This window comes from Cavia porcellus, unplaced genomic scaffold (genome assembly GCF_034190915.1).
Source record: "Cavia porcellus strain 051 isolate PalLab524CR breed Dunkin Hartley unplaced genomic scaffold, mCavPor4.1 scaffold_4, whole genome shotgun sequence".
NCBI classification, from domain to species: Eukaryota; Metazoa; Chordata; class Mammalia; order Rodentia; family Caviidae; genus Cavia; species Cavia porcellus.
Window position 1 is genome coordinate 37362577 of NW_026947487.1, and position 24319 is coordinate 37386895.

At 37.5% G+C, this 24319-nt stretch overlaps 1 pseudogene; it reads right to left on the bottom strand.

The window, feature by feature from the left end:
- Positions 1 to 6193: 6193 nt before the first annotated feature.
- The window catches only part of LOC100719914 (IST1 homolog), a 43413-nt pseudogene continuing 25287 nt past the window's right edge, over positions 6194 to 24319 (bottom strand).

Here is a 24319-nt window from a genome sequence, read left to right on the forward strand (position 1 = left end):
TATGTGTTTATTTTCTCACTCAGAAAAAGAATTTGAGATTAAAAATGCCTTCAGCACCCTTTTTCATAGGGAACACAAAAGCAACACACACTAGAAAGTCCCAGATTTGAAAGTATAGCAGAAGCCCTATTATTTGAAACACAGTTCAAGTCAACAGAGACAATAAAGCCATTGGCCAGGGTAAAATTTAACTGGCCCTTTCAAGACTGAGAAAGATCTTCAATCAAACTGTTTCCCTCTCATTGGAGGAGGAACTCTGCTTTGGACTGATTTAATAGTAAAACCTACTGAAATAGCTCTCACTGGGGAAACATAAACTAAAACTAAAAAAACAATAAAGACCCACTAAAATTGTGGTTAACTAGTTAAATAGTTCTGAGGTGCACTGCTCTACTTCAAAGGATACTATACAGGAGACTATTTTGTTAAAAGATTAAAACAAACCAAGTGGACAAAATGAATAATTTAACAATGACGTTAACTCTCCTATTGAGAGTGTGTAAAGTTTGCTCTTGATTGACATTAAACATAAGGTTTTAAACCTCTCTTACATGATGTAAAACTGAAAATGACCTGGGCACAAAAGACACAAATAAAAGAGTATAATAACGAGGGTTTGTTTAACACAGAGAGTAGTTGCAGGTTTATCTAAGGTATTTACCATGGATGGGATATAGAGTTAGGAGCAGAAGTGAATCTTCTGCAGGACATATACACAGCAAATATGCTGATAACTTGCCCTTTCTGAGAAATGTGAAAAAAAAAAAAAAAAAAAAAAAAAACCCTCTGGAAGTAGAAGATGAAATTGTTCATTGTAACAAAGGAGCTAGTTTTTAGAGTCTCTACTTTGTTTGCTAAGGTTTTGCCCACTTTGTCATCACTCCTGGCCATTGCTCTGGAACATTTTAAGCAGCACGCATTAAAATCAGAGGATGGCTGGAAATAATTCAGCAGAATGGGCCTGGTGTAACCTCTTCATCCAAGATGAAGGAAAGCAAACATCATGTCTTCTACTCATTCAGGCTGGAAGCGAATCTTATGGGTACAAAATCCCTCACAGAGGAATGTTAATAGAACTCATAATTCTGACACCTTTTGGAATGGTGGGAAGCAAGTCAGAGGCCACAACAAACCCAGTTCATTATTAATTTCACACTTGAGTAAAACTACACAGTTAAGCATTCACCGCTTGAATGTAAAACTACAGACTACTGGTTTCAGCGATAACCAGAATGTAGATTTTTAAAAAAGAAAACTGGAAATTTCAGAATACAAGCTTTTCTATCACAAAAGTCACTTTTTATGTCTTTTTATGAACTTACAGAATTCAATCATCATTTACATGTACATAATGGAACTATCAAGGCAGCCAAAGCTCACACCATGGGAATGAATAAAAATATAAAAGTAATTTTTCAGGTAATTTTATAAATGACAAATTCTCATGCCTTAAATCTGAATTAGGGTGAAAGTATTATTAGTTATCATAATTATTTGTATAACTCACTCAAAATTCTTCACTTTCACAACTCAGATTTCTCCCAATTACCAAATCTCTCAAAAAACAATCTTGTAATCCTTACAGAGCTCACATATAGCACTGCTCATATAAACCAGGAGACCACCATTAAAACAGAGTTAAGCATTATGAAACCGTAAGTTATCCATTGACTGAATTGTTAGAAGGTTATGTCAGTTTGGATTTAATTGTACTGGTTTAAGGAAAAAAAGAAAGGTTTGTTAATCAACAGAAAACTGACTTTTTAAACAAAATATTTAGGTAATTTTAGTGTCAGTTTCACCTGAATTTTATCTGTTTTAAAATATCAAAGATAACAAATTGCAGTGGAGGGGGGGGGGAGGGGAAGCCTGGGAGGGAGAGAGGAAAACAGAGAGGCACTGCTTGAGTACCCTTCCTTTATCTTTTGTTTACCTCTTTGTCTTAATCTCTGACTCTGTTTCAGGCCCACGAGTGAGAACCTTTGCTGCTGTTAACTTTCTAGCCAGCAGGCATGAGTAATGGTCTCACACCCACTTAGCATTTTCCCTTTTAAAAAAAAAAAAATTCTAGTTTAGATCAATGTCCTCTTTTCTAAGCTAATACTTACAGCTGTGTCCCATCCATCAGATAAAGGGACATGGTTAATGCAGATGTTAACAACCAAAGCAACTACCAAGAGAAAATACCGGTTTAAAAAATTACAGGTTTCTCAAAGTTAGTGTTTGCAGTTTGACATTTTTCAAGATTTTTTTTTTTTTTTGGAAAAACCATTTACCAAGGGAATAACTAAAACTGTGATGATTCAAACTCAGAATCTAATTTGCCAAAAGCAAAAGTCACAAACGTTTTTCTCAGCTTTTTAATTTCAATGTATGTGTATATACATGATCTGTAAGTATGTGTTTCCACATAAGAAAATCACATTTTATTTGAAAACTACATTTAAGAGATGTGAGTAATAAATAGGGCCACCTATTCAACCAATTGATGAGTAGAGTTTCAAGATAATTTTTAATAGGGTGACTAGTGGGCATATTTCCTACATATTCATCTTGTGAAAAGATGCCTAATTCACATCTTTTACCTCTTGAAAACATTTTTCTGAGATTTGTGTATGCATTTTGAACAGTTATGATTGTCAGTTGATTTACATGTATGTTATGCTATCTGTAGGTACTCAAAAGCAAAGAATATTATTTTCAAACAATTTCCATTAATACACAATAAACACAAAGAGGAATTGAACTAATTCTCCGTCCATTACATAGCTAGTATTTCTGGCCTGTCTCTCCTCTCCTGCACGACCTGGTCCAATCCATTCAGTGGGACTTATGCTTTCTCTACAGCACTACAACACCTCTGATCTGCAGGTACATTCTATTTAAGTGACATGTATTTCAAGAGAAATCAATAAAGCTGTTTGTAAAGGGATCTAAGGAGACTGTTTAAAAGCCTGAACACTGGAGAAGTTTAAAAGTTGTACAAGTGTTACATTCTTAATTATTAACAGTTTTAGGTTTACAGCCAAGACACTTTGTTTCATAAAGTATTTATGTTGTTTTGCAATAATAAGAACAAATAATTGAACAAATAGCATTCATGCATTTCCTTTAGTGTACATCTGCTTCATTCTTTTATAAGTCATAGAACCACCCTTCATATCTTATACAAACAGGAAGATCTAAACACTTTTCTCAAGAAATATATCTAAAGATTTGGCCAAATGGCTAATACCATAAATATATTAACATTTAGGCAGATTTCATTATTGCATTTGCAAAAATTGCATTGAAGGATTAAAAATATATATAAAATCCTCCAAATTTTGAAGGTCTTCATACATTGGGATTTATCGTTGTTTATAAATTGCCATTTGAATATTGAAAGCAAAAGAAATGCAGAGTCCTGTGAAATAATACAGTGGCTTGTATGGGAATTTTAGATTGATATGATTAAATTTGTGGGCTATGCTTTTAAGTATGAAATATAAGAAGGATTTGATGTCTCACTGATGTAACGGAAATAATTCAGTGAGTATTGTGTCAAATGTCTGAAAATGTATTCTTGATATGCTTATCACTTACAGTGCTACAGTTACTTATTTAACAAATAATATTATTTTAATCCATGGAAAATCCTTTAAGTGCTAAATAGCACCAACCACTAAGTATCATTTCCAAAGTATTATTACATTTTTCTAGATAAATTACTACATAAATAAGAATTATAAGACTACGAAACAATAAAACTTTCAAATTTGTAAGTTAAATTTAGTTAATTTTTAAGCAGAAAATTCAGAGTAAATATTTTGGGTCCACATATACATGCATAGTGTTCAAAGCATCCATTAAGTCATATTTAGCACAGTGACTTTTAGAATAAAAAGAATATGATTTTTTTTTTCATTAGTACACTGGAGAAACAACAAAAATTGAACAAGATTTATTTGCAATTCTAAAATAAAAAAATTGGGGTATCAATTCAACAGAAGAGATTATCTGACAACATTTATATATTTCTCTTAAATTGAGTCAAATTAATATTACGGTAAGACACCTGAAGTTATTGCTTTTTTTAATTAATTGTATATATATATATATATATATATATATATATATATATATGCTCTTTTTCCAATCCCCACCCTTTCCTTCAATCCTTATTCCCCTTCTCCATTTACCAAATTTTGATTCCATTGTGTTCCTTCCATTCTTTATTACATTTTTTATTCCTGTTCTCTTTCCCCCTTTCCTACTCCTCTTTCGCTTGTTCCCCTTCCCACTTGAAGATTTTAATTATCTGTCTTGTCTTACCATAGTCTTACTCTGAATTTCATTCAGAACTTAGTAAAAGTAGATTTTGGAAATGATAAATACACACATGGTTGAAGCCCTACTGTTCACTGTGCTTAAAACAGAAGATCATTAAATAATTGCCAAAAAAAAAGTTAAATCATTAGAAGTAATTTAATTATATTTAGTGAAAATATATTCACAGAATTCCATATTTCTTTTATTAAAAATCAACATTCTCCAGAAATAAAATATCTCATTTCTAGTTTTATTTCTTCTTATTTTTGTCACAGGTCTTTAATTTTATAGCAACTACTGAAATAAAAGATACAAACCAAGCAAGATACTAAACGCAAATTGCTTGAAACAGATATGTACAGATACACAAGTAAGCAAAAATTGTATTTTCTAAACCCAGAGCCAAGTGGTGGGAAAGGGTGATGTGGTAGACTAATGAATGGTCAACTTGTAACACCCAGCTGAACTGAATCAGTGTGGTCCTGGGTGTGAAAAGCCCACCTGAGGATTGTTGCCAACAGCACAGAAGCAGAACTGGAGAGGAAGGTGGTGGCTGTTGCTGGAGAAGCTTGTCGCTCTGCTTTTACTGATAAGAACTCAGCTCATCTCATCCTTGGAAGAGCTTGGGTCCTCATTGTCACTGAAGATGCTGCTGTTCACTTCAGGCGAGCTCTGTTCCTTACTTGAAACATTGCTTCCTGGCACCAAATCCCTTGGCCTGCTGGTACAGATCCTCCTGCTGGCACAGACTGTCTAGCTTCCATCACTGACCTTTGAGCCCTCCCAAAGCAGATCTTTGATATAGATTTGCATGAGACACAGTTGTGGTCTCTAGAGTGCCACTTGGATCGTTTAGGTCTCTAGCATGTGGACAGATCTCTTGTGTGCCTACATTTGACTTGATGGATGAATATCATAAAATAATCCTGTAAGTTATGTGTCCTATATTAAATCTATTCCCTTGCAAGCCCTGACTACAATAGATAGCTTTAGAATAAAGACAAAAAGGCACATAAGTTCTAATAGGAAGAGCCTTGTTCACCCAGGAAACCAATGAACTACAGTCACATGGGCACTAAAAATTTGAAATCAGTTTTTTAAAATCCTTTTAATCATAAAGTTTCCAAATGAAAACAGGTACCTGTCCTCTTATAGGCATTCCAGCTCACTACCTAAGAGACTTGGGTGCTGTTGTGAAGGGACTTAAGAGCCCACCCCAACTTTCAGTGGCAACTTCTGCCCAATATGTGACTAGTCTGTCTTCCACTTTGGGGAAAAGATTTTTTTGTGACACTGCCCTCTGATGAAGGAGACACACGGCACCCAGACTAAAACAAAAGGCTACAGAGAGCTCCCTGAGGATCCAGTAGAATTGAGACACCTTCAATTTTCCTAATAATCTTTGCAATTAGACACAAGTGGCAGAGTACCCTACAGTGAGAAGAGGGTCCAGGGGACATTACTGTGGCATCCTGAATCTCCTTCTCTCTCCTACTCACACTGGTGTGAGGAAACACATCGCAGCCTTGATTCTCATCACAATCTACCTATGAAGAGGCATTTGTTTCCAGTCTGGAACCTCAACTCAAGGCTAAGATACTTTATGAGGACTCTCCTCCACTCTCCAGCAGGTCACACCACAATGCTTCATCTCCTCATTCTCTTGGAGAGGGCAAGGTCACCAGAGAACATGGGATTCCTTCCAAGTGTCCAGTTGTTAGTCTCTGAGGATCAATAGAGAACAGAAAAGCAACAGAATTTGGTAGAGTGAGAAAGGGACCTCCCACAATGATGTGCTCAGTGATGGCTAACAAATGAAACAGAATTTCACAGTGATGACACGGTGAAACTGCTGTGTCAGAGCCCAGAAGCTGGAGGTAGCCTATGTTTTCTTTTTCAGTCCTCCAGATCTCTGGGAAAGGTAATCAAAGTCAGCGTCTTCAGATGCTGAGGTGCTGCCACCAGAAGATGCAGTTGGTAGTGTGTCTGGCACGGATGGGAACTCTGAAAGTACAAAGAATAGTACAGGTCTGGGAGGCGGCTTTGCAGAAGCTTGGCTTGGATACTGCAAAGACATTCTTATCACCGCTAATGTTATCAACACATTCATATGAAAGGGGAGTGGCTGATATCTGAGGTGGATGGATACTGGGAAAGGCCTGATAAGTCCCCACTGACACTCCATTGAAATCTGAAGTGCATAAAGGAAAGTATTTGGAGATGGCTTTGGCATGAACATAGGCATGAGCATTGGCACTGTTCCAACAGGTCTACCAACAGGTGCTGTGAACCACCTCCTCCTCTGCTCCCTCTTCCAAGACCATTGCGACTCCAACATCAATAAGTTCTTTTTTTGCCCCAGGGGAGCTTCTGCTGTGACTCCAGAGTCAGGTTCATGCAATGCATTGTAATTCTTGGCAATTTCAACCAGGTATCTCTCCACTAGGACTTTGGGTGTGGCTTTCAGAGTCAGTCTATGTTTTAGCTTGTCACTGACAGTCCCAGTCTCCTTGGTCCCATATTGCCTTACCCTTTGCTCTACTTGGTACAGAGTTGATGAGAAACTATTTCCAGCCAAGCCACTTGTAATTAGACTCAAGGATCAGCTTAGATCAGATTAGACACTGGAACTGAACTTCTTTGCAGACTGGAGGAGGCCAAACCAAGCCAGCAGCAGATCACAGGCTCTCCATAGCCTCTACAAGGCAGCTCTCCTGTACAATGTGATCTTCCCAGATCTGCACTCTCTCCTCCCTCCTGAAGGCTGGATAGTCATCAGTCTTCTTCCTTGCTTTTTGAGCCAGCTCTTTTTTTTCTGTCCAATAATTTATGATGGCTTACCACTCTCAAACTGACTCATACACACTCAGCTCTAAATCCGGAGCCCAGCACACCATACCATTCCTCCTGGCTGAATCCAGGCTTGAAAAATCTCAAACATTCCCCAGTTTTACTTCTTTAAAGTGCTCTGAAATACCAGCAAGTCACTCAGAAAACAGAAAGCTATCACCTGATATTCATGGAGGTCTTTCACCTTGTTCAGAGATCCTTTTTTTAATTGATTCATCTTAAGCAAGTTCTTCTCTATCATTAACATAGATTTTCACAGAAACAAAAATAGATCATCCACTCTACCTAGACACAAATACAGATATGTGTGTATATCACAGCATAAAGTGGAAAAGACTAGCATAGACTTCTATGAAAACGTAACCTCCTGATTTCCATCCCCATATCAATGCCATTATTTCTACCACTTATATCCTTGATGTACCTGAAATTCTGCAAACATGAAAAGAAAGAAAGAAAGAAGAAAAGAAAGGAAAGAAGGAAGGAAAAAATAAAGGAAGTAAGGAGTGAGGGAAGGAGGAAAGAGGAAGGACATCATGTCAGCTTAAGCTATTTTCAGCTTGTTATAATAACAAACACTGAATATGTACATCAGGAGTCATGGGCTAGAGCTGGCTCATACAATGTCATCAGTGTGTATTTTATTAATTCCTCAAAAATTTTAAAGCCAGTTATTAAATTAAGTCATTATTTAAAAAACTTACAAGTAAATGAATTATGGTAAAACTAGGGGTAATAAATACTCAAAATACATCACTTTCTAATTACTGTAATGCACTTTACTGTTATCCATGCTCTTGAGGTTATTTGTATGTATCGTGTCTGTATGGTGGGGATGCTCCAGATGACACACTACTGAGCATCTCTTCCCAACTCTGGGTTCATTTCAAGGAAGCTTGGGTGTCAACCAATAAAGTGGTGGCTTATTGAGGAAGGCATTTATCAGCTCACCATTGTATATAGAGCATATATTAATAAAACCCACACTATAAATACATTTTGTCATTTTCGTCAGTACCGAAAGAAATCGTGGGAGCATGAACTTTCAAAATGTTTCAAAAAGGTCATTTCTAAATGTGTTACTCCGCTGTACTCAAGAAGAAAGAAGGGCATTTGGCAGGCACAATGAGAAATCAATAAAACACTGTACTCTCAGAGCAGATTTGACACATTAAATTACATTCTATTAATTGTTAGAAATAACTGTCAGCATATATATTTCAGCTGTTAGTTGAGAAATTAAATGCATGTATAAAATATAGGACCATGTAATCTGTACAAATAGAACTGATAAAAATCTGCCAAGACCACTTCAAAATGCACATCATATAAAATATAACAAATAACAGTCCAAATTTACACTTCCTTTTGTTTCTTGCAAAGATACATATTTACCTGCTCTAGACTTGTAGTGGATTCTGTACATTTATTAGGTTTACTGGAGTAATGGGTGGAGACTTTTGCCTAAGAAGGTTAAATTGGTTTATATAAGAAAGAATCAAGCTAAACTTAGGAAGAAATAAGCAGACAAATGATCTGAAAAAAATGTGATATAAGAAATAAGTAGAAATGCTGTCACCATAAGTGAGATACAAAGGAAAGAGCTCTAAAATATTTTTAATAAGAACATGCAAATAAGCATTTGTTATTAATTATATGCAAAATACTACTCTAAAGAGCTTACATATAGAAATTAAATTTCATCCTCACAACAATCCTATGACCAGTGATATCTTCCACATTAAAAAAAAAACCCTCTGGAATACATCAGATAAACACCAAGGAATAAACTGTTACAGAGTGGAAAAGCCAGAATTTACACACAGGCAGTAATTTTGCAGCCGTAATTTACTTAATCATTATTATCCATGGTTTATATATCCAATATGCTTTATAGCCCTCTCAAAAGTACTTACAGAAAACATCAACAAAGACATCTTATTCTCTAAAACTTTTAGCATTTGTGTTTATTTTCATCATATTAGTATAATGAAGCAGTCTCTATGGAGCACAGTTTCACTCACATTATACAAGCAAGATAAAAAGAATCAGAAAACTAATGATTTAGTCCTTGTGACCTTCAATGAAAATTAAATAGAAAATGGATTATGCTACTTAATGTGCTGTGGCTAAACTGAAAATACAGAAAATATTTCTGTTGCAATATGCAGTTTTGTAATTTATGTTATTATTTGGCACACTTAATACCATTAAAATTGTTTAATGTGCTTATTTTAGTAATTGAAGTTATAGAGAAAAACTTTGCATATAGGGTAGAATTATTTTATATTAAATATGAACTGATGACAAAGTCTAACCTTTCTAGGTCTGTACTATCATTGGGAAACCATCCACTTAAAACAGTTGTGCCCAGAAGTCCAGAGTCTTGACACCTGCCCCGAAGGTTTATGTCTTGTAAGTGCTCTAATTTAATGAAGCAGATATTCCATTTAAGCATCACCATGAGAGTATCTAAATGTCTTCAAAAGGAGCATGTTTTCAGGAAGAAATTTAAATTCCTCAGGTATAATATTTGTATGAATGTCAACTCTTTTAGAGTGACACAGGAATCTAGATTATGTATCAGGACAAAATGAATTTTATATAATTTACTAAAACTATAAGAAGATATATTGCAGCCAAGTTGGTATTAGCCAGATGACTTCACTAGACCAGCAGGTGATGAAGATGGAAGCCTCAAGTTCTCTGCATGCCTTTATTTGAAGACTATCCTGCCAGAGCTGGCTGAGCGGCATTTCCTCCTGTTTACTCTGTCATGTCTTCATTATGTTGAAAGAAACCGTGTGCTTCCCCATAAATGACATTCACACACAACACAAGCAGAATTTTAAATCAGAAAGTTGTGTTGAGGTTTTATTTTCAACTCTTCTCGTCAACACGTCTCGCTGATGCTGACTATATTTACTGAAACTTCCCTTACAAGTACATGAGCACACTCTCAGCTCTATCGCTGTTATTAATAACCAATGTCTGAGATGTGACTTTTCATATCACATGCCCAAACTATTTTGTGCTTTTCATATGCTAAAATTATTTCATTTTTTTAAATGTCAAATCCTTTGCCTGACAAACGAAAATTATTTATATACACATATATATTTGTTTCTTTTGCACTTGTTACTGTGAAATGCACATACATTGTGTAATAGTTAAACTGAGGTAAATAAGATATGTTACCTCACATCTTTGTGTGCATGTGTGTGTGTTAAGAACACCTAAAATCTACTCACTCAGTGATTTTCAAGAATACATTGTCATTAACTGTATCGATCTTGTTGTATACTAGGTTTGTTGAATTTATGTTTTTTAGCTGAAATTTCACACCCTTTGACCATCTCCCCAGTGCCCTTCTCCAGACCCTGGTAACCACTATACTACTTGCAAATGCTTCTTTAATTGCTGCTTTTATACAACTGTGACAGTCACACAACACACAATTTAAAAGAAACCATTCAGAAAGTACTGGCTCACATAATTTTAAAATAAATTTTATTTGTAAAAACAAATACATGCTAAAGATAGAAAACTTATGAGTTTGGAAATTTCTTGAAGATATTTTCAATTTTTATTTATTTGAATAATCTTATGATGCTCAGGAATAAAGCTAAGTTTCTGAAAAACACACACAAAAACTAAATAATCAAAACTGGTTCACTGTCATATAAAAATTGCTACATCCGTGGGCATAACTTAGAGGAAAAATCTCATATGTACTTTAAGATTATTTTAATGATGGCACAGACCATACTGTACAATCACATTTCCATTGTGTATACTTCAGGGATTTTTAGTACTCGTTCAGTAATCGTTATTCACTTCTGCAGAAACCCAAGGGCACTCTGACACCAAGCTACATCCCCAACCGAATTTTATTATGAGAGAAACTCCAGCTATTTCCCCAGATTGGTCTCGGACATGGGCTCCTTCTGCCACATTTTCCCAGTAGGTGAGATTACAGCATGCCCCGCTGTGCTGAGCAGTGACTTGCTTTTCCTAGATGTTGTCTCCTTGCTTCTTGATCCCCCTCCAGACCACTGCACTCTGCAAGGAAATCTGTCCCGGAAAAAAGATGCAATTTGTGACAGGTGCAGAGAGCACAAGTTAGCCTGAATGGAACTGGTGACCTCAATATCTGCAAAGGGGAGGGCAGGAACTTAGCCAGCACCCCTATAAATGAGGCTCCATTTTTTATCAGCATGTCAACAAACAGACTTCATGATCAACTCCAAAACATCCTGCATGGGGAGGACAATGTTGATGTGTCTCATTGTATTTAAGCCTTTAATAACCCAGTCTGCTAGGTTTTCTTAGTCTTTATGTCATCTAAAGGAACCCTGAAGCTCAGACAGCAGTCCGTGGTGACAAAGGTTTGAACAAAGTCTCTTCAGTGGCAGGTCCCTTCTGTCCCTTCTATTTATCATTCTTCCTTCCAAATACCAGAGAATTGAGAGTGCAAAAAGGAGTTAAGGAAGTCAGCTTAGTGGTTCTGAGTCCTTTATGAATCAATAATGGAGTATGTGTAGAAAAAGAGAAAAAATGGAAGAATACATACAGTGAAATACAGACAATTTAGGGAAGAGATACTGAGCTTGAAAATTTTAAGAGAAAATGTAAATATAAAGATTAAAAACCAAAAGCATCAAGCCATGACTACTTGTTTCAGAAAAGAGGATTTTTTCCCTGTAAATGTCCTTACTTGGAATCATTCTTACACTAAGATTTGGATTATCCTCTTCCCACAAGGAAGAGGATTTATTCCTTTATGATTTATTTCTTCTTCAAGTTAACCAGATTTTCCCCTAATATTATAGAGCCATGCTTCGTACATACTATTCACTTTCAAAAAACATGAGTTCATGACAAGGAAAGAGTGAAAGAATGAGAAATTTACACTTCTATTTTGGATATCTTGGATTCAAATCTGTAGTACCCCAGGTTTCTCTCCTGCAAAATGGCAGTTATGTTTATTAAATGAGGAGATATAAATAATGTATATAAGCTATCCATAAATATTAAATTTCAGCTCTCACATTAAAATGATATGCAGAACTGAACATTTAAATGTCTTATGTAACAAAGCTACTTAAGTACCGAGACCAGCTTAGGTTATTTAATCCATTCTCCCTTTCTGATTTCCAATTTCCTCCAGTTTTCAAATGACAAAGATTTCCTGAAGGTGAACAATATTCTGTGAGTACAAATCTGATATTAAAGCCATGCCTCAGGTCACTCAAAGAATCACCTGATTTGGTCATTTTTGAAAGGAGGCAAACAAGCATGAGACAATCTAACAAAATGCCTAGTGTTACATCATAAATAACTCATTCAGACATAGAAAACACAAAAACAATATCAGCATTTTATATTCATCATGAGATACAGCTAATTTGAAAAGCTGAGAATAATTACAGATCATGCATTTTTTCATTATAAGCACCAATACATGCTAAGTCTAGAAAGCTTTCTAAGTGCAGAAATTTCTTTAAATCATTTCATTTTTTATTTACTTAAAGAATCTTATGATGCCAAAGAATAAAGGCTAATTTTCTGGAAAAAAAAAAAAAGAAAGAAACCTAATAATCCAAATTAGTTAGTGAGAGTTCGGTTAAGCGAGATGTGCTCAGTATCTAAATAACTAGTGCCCAGGAATTCAAGAGTGAAACTGTATTACCCCAAGATGTAGCCGCACTTAGCAAGTCAGAGCAAAGGGTTTTTTGACTGCATTGAAACTGCCCTCTGCTAATAGCCTTAACAGCCAAAGTCAGCCCTGATGGGGCCCATAAAGTCGGAACGCACAGGTTCCACTCCTGCAGAAGCTGAGGAGGAGTTTAGATTGCTTAGCTGGTTTTGCTTCACATTCATGTTCGAACTTCATCATGTGACTGGGTAAACTCCTGACTACGATTTCAGTAGTGCAGCACGCATATGTGTTCATTGCTTCCTATGATCTGTGCTAGTTAAGCTGTCCGTGACAAAGGAGTCACTGTGGGTGCCTAAAGGGATTTCAGAGACTAGATCTAGTGACAAGATGTTAGAGTTACAGGGAGAGGCTGACTCCATCAGCAGTGATAGGATAGGGCACAGGGCGGTACTCAGAAGTACGGACGCTGTAAAAACAAAGACAAATCCTTGAAGTTCATCACTTCACTAGAAAAAAAGAAAAAAAAAGAACTAGGTACCCATTAGGTTAGTAGAATATAGGGTTGAAAAGCCTTAAGAAATTAAATAGCCAACTAATTCCACAAACCTTTATGGTCACTTTTATGTGTTAGTTTACAGTTTCCCACACTCAGTTGACTGATTAGGTTTTTTGCAATTGGCTGTAGTGTAGCAATATTATGTGCTGTTATTATTTAAATGAATCTGAACTTTACTCACACTTTAATGTGCCCCATTCCACAGGATATGGGCTGCCAGATATGTAGTCCAATGTTCTCTTCCTGCTTTTCAAACTTCCACGCGCACCCAGGTCACTTGGGGATAAAGCTGAAAGGAAGATTCTCATGCCATCAGTCAGGCCAAGGGCTCCCATTTCTGCTTTTCTCACAAGCTCCCAGTGGAGGCTGAGAAGCACACTTTGAATATCAAGATGCCACATATACATTCTGATATGTGCTTAAATACTTACCAGCAATATTTTAAAATTTATATCATGCAAATCATTCATATGCCCTATCAAATCTAATAACATACATACAGACACTCTGATGAAGTTGAAAAAGACAGTTAAATGACTTGCTTGAAATTCAGGAGTTCACTGTCACGAAGGAAGATTATGTAAGAAGCCAAGGTAACTTGTGCCGTGTGGTAATCTAGAGGTCTGTACAAAATGTGCTGAGAAGCTCCCCAGAATCTGGAGGCACTAGGGAAGAGTCATGCTGCTGAGAATAACAGAGGGCAAGAAGATGTTTTCTCAGACTGATTCCCACCTGCCCCTGTGAAAGCTGTACCCTCAGCCAAGAGCTATGGGGTTGCTCCTCTCCGGGGTATCTTTCATGGATCATCCGCTTTCATATGGGGGAAGAGCATGTTATTGGAAGCTCATCTCCTTTTGCTTGCCCGTCTTCTAGAGGGCCATCTTTATTCTAATTTTGATGCACATAATAGAGCAGCTTCCTGAACAATTTCCTTCCTATCAGAAGGTATTCCACCTATTTAGAGTGACACGCTTAGATTTATGAGCATATTTTTGTGCTAAGTCAATTTCAATTTCCCTTTCCTTTCTCAATTGTCTTTCCCACTGGTACAAGGTAGGAGGATGGATACTAATGTAGGTAGGGGAGGGAGGATGCAGACACCCAGTTCTAGGTCTCATGGCACATTATCTCTCTTCAGGAATCTTCTACCTGTCCCCTGTTGTAGGTGGAATAGTGGCATCTCAAGATGTCTGTAACCTCATTTCCCTAACCTGTAACTATATTATATTATATTATATTATATTATATTATATTATATTATATGACAAACGAGTATAAATGCTAGATACGGAATTAATGTTTGATAAGTTTCCCTAAAAATGAAAGAAGGCAGAAGAATTCACAGTGATGCGACATGAGAAGGACTCATGCACTTCTGCTGTGGAAGGCCAGGACGGCAGGCCGGCTCACCTGGAGAAGGGTAGAAAGTGCATTCACCCCTAAAGCATCCAGAAGTAATACAGCCCTAAGGACATCTTGATCGAAACTCAGACACATGGCAAACTTTGCCCTACAGAGCTGAAAGACAATAAAGTTGTACTCTTTTACGCCACTAAATTTGTGACGACTTCTTACAGCAGCAGTAGGAAACCCACACAACCTCTCCCTAGCTCAGAGGCCTCTCTCCGGCTTCTTTTTAATTCCAAGAATCTACTCTTTGGGGAATCAATTGCTCACCTTTGATTCACAGGCTCTTCATTTGCCTTCTCTTTACTACGTGTAAAACTTAGTCATTCTGAGTAACACAGTTGGTTCCTTTCTCTCTGCTGCAGGAGTCATAGATCTGCTTATCATGCCCCACAGTCACATTTTAAACGTGTTTGGGCCCCACAGTTTCTTATTTTCCCCAAGCCAAACTGAGACACATTTAGGAGAGATGTGTCCCCTGGCTTTCTTTCCACAACTTATTTTATTTCATATTTTATTTTATCTGACCTGATTCTTCGATTTATATTATTTGCTCTGACCTTAAAGATTTTGAGCTGAGGATCCCTCTGCTAAAATATGAATGAGCATGAAGAGGCTAAATGTTATTTAGGGCCTGGCATGGTGGCATATGACTGCCCCCAACAGTCAGCAGGCTCGAAGCAGGACAAGTGTGAGTTTGAGGCCAGCCTAAGTACATAAGGAACTCAAGGCTGGCTTGGATTATTTCATGAGAGCCTGTCTCTAAACAACAACAGAAGATTATATTAAAGGGATTCTTGGATCACATAGGCTTAGATGCCACCAGGTTAATAGCCTTGATTAATTATCACATCTGTACGTAGAGCTTATACATGTACATATTGCATAACTGCATGTAGAAATCAACATTTCCCAAACTTATGTCTCCGTGAAACTTTTACTTGTGGAGTGTCTTTCTAGTTAGATTTTGGAAGTACACATTAAGATGTGTTGTTCAGTATACGCTTTGTATCTGTTCTCCTCACTGTGACCATCACCAATCCATGATAAATCCCCAAAACTACATATAAAGCAAACCCTTGCAAACCATTAACTTATAAGTACTTTCATACATATAAAGAGATTTACAGCCCTAACATGACAGGGGGCACTATCATTATCCTCATTTTATAGGTAAAGAAAATGAGCTAGAAAATATACATTCCCGTGACTACATAAGTAGAAAGCTACACAAAGTTTGAGTCTGTCATGTTCCAGTCTGTGCTGAACCTCCAGCTTCATCTGGTGGGCGTCTTGTCCTTGGGGCAGAGGCTCTCTGTGAGACCACTGGCAATAGATTCCACCCCTCGGGTCAGGTTGAAGGCACTGCCCTGGAAGATGCCTGGGGAGGGATCAGAGAACTTTTGTCAAAGAGTTTTGCAAATGGCACACACACTGAGAGCACCAACTGCAATCACAAAGCCTTTCCAACCAGGAGATTGCAGGAGGGTATCAGAGTCTATTCTGAGTGGGAAGATAACATGAACAAACGCAGTACCTTTGAGAAGACCGGCCCACCTGCTGTGAAAGATTCATGGAGTTGTTTTAAATAATTCTGCAAAGGCAGGCTGAAATCAGAGTGGGAGCCAAGAATGTCAGCAAAACAAAGGTGTGGGCTTAATCCTTTAACTGATAGACAGCCCTGAAAAAATCCTTAAAAGGAAGGTAACAAATTTGAGAGCTTTGTTGGCCGTTGGTGGTGTTCTGAATTTTTTAATACAAAAGATCTGAAGATCAGATTTATCAGATCAACATCTGAGTTGGTCCTCTCTCCCATCCTCTGTTCCCCTGCCTTGCCACTAGGTGGCACCAGAACCCAAAATCAGGACTACCCGAAAGCCTCCCGCTGTGTTTGTAGGATGACTTACATAAAGATATCTGGTGTCTTCTAAACCTATCAAAAACATCTTTATTGCCAATTGCTATCGTCATCCTTGAGTATTTTTCCAGTAGGTAACAATTTTCAATTTAACCGACTGCAAAGTTCTGAAGAAGAACTTGGGGACCAAGCCAGTGTGCAAAACCAACACAATGAGAAATGTATCCTGCAGAAATTGTGTTTCTACCAACGGGAAGTTGATACAGTGGAATTTAGTCAACCCTTGATCACTTCAATAGGGAGGACTCTCCTAGTTCACAAGACGGGGGAATTTTCAAGTGACTTTATTAAATTATCTCCTTAACACCTAACTAGTTAGAATGTGGAAGGGGGAGAAAATTGAAGCAAAATTATGACCTAATTTTTCAGGAAAGAAATATGAGAGCCTATCCTAAGGCTCCGCCTTCCCTTCTGAATGGTATTTTCACTAGTTTATGCCAAGAGAAAACTCTATCCTTTCCATATTTCTTAACTGAAACGTTTTTGTCTATGTTTTTTTATAATATCATGTTTCAGTGTGTTTTAAAAATAATGAGGGAGACATAGGCTCGCTTTGTTTGAAAGTTCTCACAAATCTACATACAGAAGTAATAATTCCTGGTCACCTGTCAATATATATGAATAGTGCAAAAGCACTAACCAATCAAGATTCCTGTTTTAAACCTGTAGGACCAATTTCATGCGATTCAAAAGTTCAAAAGGCAAATGGCAGACCGCCGGAATCACCAGTAAGTGGGCACATGGTATTTTTCCCTAAATGCTTCAAACTGAAATTTGAGAAGGAAACACAGTTAGTGAACATGTCACAAAAGGAGTATTGTTTAAAGATAAATAACCTTTTGTCTCCATGCTATAGTTTCAATTTCCTCAATAATAAAGAAAAAGTCCTCTACTTAATTTTATTTACTTAAAATTTGTATGTTTTACTTTATATTCTAAACCTGCCACTTCTAAAATGGGCAGCAGAAAACACAGGTTAATATAGATGATTGACTTATGGATTCGGATAAATAATTAATGATCTGGAGTAATTAGCTAGAAGATGTTTAATCATTAATTTGAGTCATCAAAAGCAGTAGAGTCTATTCACAAAATATTGCACTAATGATGAGTGTGTATATTTTGTTAAGATGGAAATTAATATGTGATGAGAATCACCACTTTGAAAAATTAAAATATGGGAAAAGTCTTGTGGTGTATTCTTTATTTATTAAAGATAAATGAGTTTTTATTTTACTTAATGAGATAAAAGTTGTATAAATTCCATCTGTCTATATAACCAAGAAATTAACTAGGTTTTTGTTTATGGGGGTGGGGACTTCTTGGGAGAAAAAAACAAAAAACAAAACCACTTCATTATTGAAGTATCTGGTTGAGAATTAAGTTTCTTTCAGAGGATTTAAGGGAAAACGATTCTTTACCATAATGCTAAGTTGGCGATTTATGGCTGTGTTCTTCAATGTGGTGTTTTCTAATACAATTTTATTACAGGCTCTAAATTATGCTTTCACAGGAAAGGTTTGTCTTTAAACTTTTAGGTCAGAATTGTTCAGATCTTTTCACACTGAATCAATCAGGTTTAAAACTGGCAAAATCCTTGGCAGCCTTGTAAATCTTTCAAAAGATGTTATCCAATTACCCTTCATGGGCCACAGGATTCCACAGCGTGACTATTTTACTCTCTATGAGGAATTAAGTGCTCACGAGAGGTTAGAAACCAATGGACCTGAAAAGTAAGGTTCTACTATTTTCCTTCTGTTCACATAGCTATACGTACATCTGTAGCAGCAGCCAGTGCACCCTGAGATTGCTCTCAGGCCAACCCAAATAGTGGCTCCAACATTACTAAGGTCATAGATGTTTCTAACTAGCAAAATAAAAAATAATAATACCAGAATGATTCTCATCCCGAAAGGTTACTGGGGATTTGTATGGAAAATTTAGCATAAAGGTAAATTCCAAGTGGAAAGAAAAAGTGAGCACCACTTTGTTATTTCTTCAAGAAAACAAAACTAAATACGTATCATTATGGGAGATTGAAAACAAAATAACAAAGAAAATAAAGATATTTCTTTGGTCTGAGTTTTGATCTTCTAGAAATTGTGCTTATTTTCTATTTAGAAAACATATTAATCTCTGTTCTTCCTCATCTAGGTTGCTGATACAGAACACTAATAAAAAGCTAAGAAGACAGTCAATTTATATAAAAGCCTATTTCATGCCTCTTGGTTTTAAAGGGATAAATAATCATGAGCAGAATCATTTGAAATCATTTTTTCAAGGAAAATGTGAGCGTGTGTGTGGATGCCTTCACAGAAGCTAGAAAAGGCAAGCGGTCCTTTGTGATGTAAAAGCCGGAGTGAAGGCTATGGGATTCCGGTTGCACCTCTGACCCCGAGGCCTTTTGAGCCAGTCACTGGTCATGACTTTTGACCTTTGATAAATCATGCCCCTGTCTGTTTCCCTTGATTTTTACTGCCTGCAACAAAAGGTCTTTCCCCCTCTGGAACACATAACAAAAGTCATATAAATGTTTAGAAATAGTTTGTCAGCCAACAGTCAGACCAAGAGAGGATAAATATTTTTAAAAAAAAAAATCTCCAACAAGCACAAAGGAAAATGCTCTAACACTTAAAAGTTTCCTCCAGAAAAGTAGATTGATTTCAGGGACTACCATGTGAACACTTGGCCCCATGTTCCTGTTTTTAACATCTCTGATTTCTTTGATTTAAAATGTGTTAGCCAGAGGAAGGAGGGTTGGTGCTTTTATAAATCGCACTTCCAAGTCATTAAAAACTGCTGGCATCACCTCACAGCTGTGTTCATCAGCACCTCCTTTTAACCACTCTCTACAGCCAGCCCCTCTCAAGGAAATGTAATGCCTCTTATGGGGAGTGAGTGAAACGTGAATCTGTGGAGCCACCGGGAGTAAAATACCACACTGGAGCTAACTTGAATACACATAGGGAAGCCAGGCAGTGCATGGTTGTGAATATGCTCATGAAACGCTCTGGATTGCCGGTTCTGGTTCTTACTATGCACAACCATGAGTCTCCCATCTCATTTACCGTTTATGATGATATCAACTCTAAAGAATTTTCTTGGTACACACTGCAGATTAGTAAGAACAAATTTGCTTCTTTAAGAAACAGGCAGAAAAAAGCTTGAAGAATATAGATAAATATAAGTGTCCAGAAGCTTTAACACAGAAAAGAATGATGTATACTTTTTCACCAAGATGAGAATGCATAGAATTTTTTGAATTGTGAATACTCTAAGATTTGTCTACTTAAGGAATAGTTCTGTGGTCATGTATTTCCCAACAAGCATGGAGCATCTTTATTTTTTCCTTTATGCATCAAGATAGACATATTTTAATATCTATTTGCAGGACGGTTTATTCTTAGCTATTTCCACTAGTCTTTTTTAGCATTCACCTGCAACCTGTCCTGACAGTTTTTCTTTCTCTGAGGCTTAAAAGAGGTGTTTTATACTTTCAAAATATAGTGAAAATTGGCACATTGATGAAGTTCATCCTAGGTGAGTCAATATAGCTGGTTTAATCTGAATTTAGAAGGAAAATTAAGAGCTTGCCAATTGATCTTGTCTAGTTAAATTCCTTTCAACAAAGACTTTTCAGTATTTGTCTTTCACCTTAAAGAGATTTGAAAAATATCCTTTTTATAAGTGTTGTACAAGTCAGTTTATAGAAGTATGTCAATGTTACAGTTAGGGTTTGCAACGAAAACAATTTAATACAGGACACATAATTTATAGAATTATTTTATAATAGTCACCCAAAGAGTCAAGTACAAAATAGTGAGGGAATTCTGTCCACACACTAAAGACCCAAAGAATCTAGCTGAGGGCCTGGATCCCACAACAGTGTCTTGCATGACTCCAGTTGAAAATCTAGAGACCACAACAATGCCCCACCCCCACCCTGAATCCAACCAGAGGCTGAGAGTTCACAACAATGTCTCATGCAAGTCTGTTTCATGGCTCTGTGCCAGGAAGGCCAAAGGTCAGCACTGAAAGCTAGACAGTCTGTGCCAGTGGCGTGAAGGATTTGTGCCAGTAGGTTGAGGGTTCTGCACTGGAGCTAGGAAGTGAGGCTCAAAGTCAGGACCAGAATTTCTTCAAAAAGTACCACAGCCATCCTTAGGGACAACAAGGTCCCGAGCTCCTCTGATGATGAAAACAGCTGAGTCCATATCAGGAAGCCAGTGTGACAAGCTTCTCCAGGAGATTGAACAGCAAGCCCACCAATCTTACCCTCCGGAGCCAGGAAGCAGTGCTCAAAGTAAGGACCAGAGCTCCCCCAAAATGAACCACAGTTATCCTCAGTGAGAACAAGGTCCTGAGCTCCTCCAATGATGAGAACAGCCAAGTTCATACCAGAATAGGAGCTTGAAAAGCCCTTTAGGAGAACCAACGGCAACAGGAGAACCAACCATGCCACTTCTCCTCTCCAGGTCTCCTTTTTATGTTGGTAACAGTCCTCAGGTGGGCCTTCCACACCCAGCACCATGTGATTCAGTTCATCTGGATGTTGTAAAAAAATTGCTGCCACCAGGCATCAATCCACCAGCATCTATAACCTATAGATTTCTTGATGGCTAGACAAAAAATACTAGATGAAAAGCTGTCCAGTGGCTAAAACATCATCTTTCCAGAGCTAAAGGTGAGGCATATTAAGTCTGAATACAATTGACAAGAAGAATAAACTAGAGGGCACCTTGACTGAGAATGCCACACTGTCTGAGCATACTTTTTCACATCCATCAGCAAAAATTCCAGAAGCTTTCTACAGTAGTCAAAAATCCTCTCCACAGATGAGCTAAGGATCCTATGGCTTCAAATTAAAACTTTGAAAATTTACTTTGCATTAACTTTCCCCTAGAAAATTTATGATCGTAGCATCTTAGGGTTCCATACTACTTACCCTTATGAAAATTTAAGAGAAATTATTGCCTTTCTACCTGAAACCAGTTTTAGGCATGAAAGTCAAGTTGATAGGAAATAAATTGATTCCTTAACTTCACAGAGGTCTGTAATATGTCACTTAAATAAGAAAACTAAACAATGAGTATTATCCATGTTTTGATTTTTCCTTTTGTTAAGCCCTTTAAAAAGGGTGCTTGACTTCTTTACCTCCTGAAAGACACAGCCAACAGTTTTTATAGTCCTGATTTTTTAAAAAATGAAAAATAGTAAATAAATATTACTTACAGTTATGTAAGGTTAATATTAACAGTAATATGTCTTGGATCTGTGTCTACCCTGTGCTTTCTCCAGAGAAAGATATTTTTGAAATGGAAATGTTCACTCTCCCTGCATTCTCCTCCTCCTACCTCACCTTCACCCTGCACTCCCAGTCTCGCCTAAAATATCTCAGTGGCTGCCCATCAACGTGGACAAAGGGGCTCTCAACTATAAGCTAAGTCTTTGTTGGAGGACACTTTTCATTTAGGGGGATAAGCCTCGTTTTCATCTTCTAGATGCCAGTAATATCTTGACAATAGCCAAAAATGATTGCAGCCTTTAGAAATGTTCTCAGGTGGGAAAAATTCCTCCCAAGAAAAAAATACTAAGATAAAGAATTTAAGGTGTTTGCCTACCTATCAGATACTGATCTGCTTTAGTCAGAATTCTCACTAACCAATAGAAACTCATGCAAGCAACAGGAAATACATATACATAAATAGAGGAAGACATTTATTATAAAGGATTGGCTTATGCAATTAGAAAAGTTGGTGAGCTCAAATTGGCATTGTGGGCAGACAAGCAAGAGACTCAACAGAGTACATAGTGCAGACAAAATTTAATGGAGAATTTTTCTCTCTCAGTAAACCCTTTCCACAATCCTCCAGCTTCAGCCACAGACCTTCAGTTCCTTGAAGTAATGTTCATCCTCCTCATAGGGTCATTGTGGAGGGCCTCTAGCACTAGGTTTTTCCTGCCACTCTGTAGTCATTTCTTCCTTTGAGTTCAAGCTTAATGACTGTCTTTGTAACTGAGAATTCTTTCCCATCTTCTCTACCAAGGTAGGGAAAGTCTTCCTATTATTTTGCTTTCACAGCAATTATACACCTTCTTCAAAGCATTTATCACCATTAAATTTGAGGGTTTTTTAAAAAATATTTTTATTAAGCTCTGTATCTCCAATACCTAGTGTCTTAGTAACTTTCTTATTACGGGAACAGGATACTCAGTACTGTCAACTTCAAGGAGGAAGGATTTATTTGGGACACTTAGTAGAGGTTTCAGAAGTCCATATTGGCTGGCTCCAAAGCAGGACAACTTGGCAGAAAGGCGTGGCTGAGAACCCCGGTGGGAATGGGCTTGCACACAAGAAGGCTTCTCACCTCCTTCATCCAGGAAACAGAGTGAAAGAAGGTGCTGGGGAAGGAGATGAACCCCTTCCAGGCCGCGCCTGCACTGACAGGCCTCTTCCACCAGCTCCCACCTTGTAACAGCCAGTCCGCTGTAAGTGCCGTGATCTGACTGTCTCCCAAAAGCCCTGCCTGTGGGCACATGTGGCTCTTGGTGGATGTCTTGATATAAGCCATAACATTCTTCTTTTACAGATGATTTCTGGCTTACTGAGTGAGATTTTGATAGTTTAAACCATGAATATTAGACTGTCAGTGTAGCAAAATCATACAATTATTTAGCATACTTTCCTTGTTGACTTCTTCTGATCCTTTGGAGGCATTACTGACCATCTAGCCCATGGCACCTGAACCCTATAATATATGTCACATTGCATACTGTTATATAAAATGGGTAATGAGCATTTGTAGGTGTGTACTATACACCTTGGGAGCATTAGCTCCCAAGTTGGGGGAAATGGAGGTATGGCAGTTATCCGTTTACTGCCTCATAGCTCCATGTTTACCCACCATTCCCAGGCTTTGTAAGAATAGAATGGAATCCCAAAGGGTTCCTCTTTTACTGGCACTTTGCATGTTAAATTTTGTCAGTAGAAGGTATTAAAGGATGGACAGTGCCAGAGAAAGAGACTTCTCTTGAGACTGGTGTATACTTTCTTCTGAATCCTGGAGTCTGCTGCTGTAAGAGGTCTCCTAACATTTCCTCCTGCAAGCTTAGCAGCAGCCCCAGTGCAAACTTTTACGTGGATCAAATGTTGCTAGCACTTCCGTCCTCTCTGCCTCCACTCAGTTGTCAATGGCCCAGGTTTAGCCAGAGGCACCAGTGAATTTCCCATCAAGCCAATACATCAATGACAGCCCCTCCAATAAAGCCTAAATATCAGCATTGAGGATGATGCCCTACTTCCAGTGTGTAGGTTGCCCCTCTTCAACTTCTCCTTCTTTAATAGGGATGATCTTTCATTTCCCATTAACTCTTCATACTGGCCAGTCCCCAGCTATCAGTCAATAATTCCTCATATTAAGATTCCCTGTAAAGTCATAGGTCTGAGTCCTCTTTTCTTCCTGAACTTCCTGCACCGGAGACCACTGAGTAAGAAGTCTGAATGCATACACCCAAATGCAACTACACAATCTTATTTCAAGAATATTCTGTCTTCCTAAGCTGAAAAATGTTAGCAAACATTTTTAAAGATGTGCTATAATAATCAGAAGCCAAG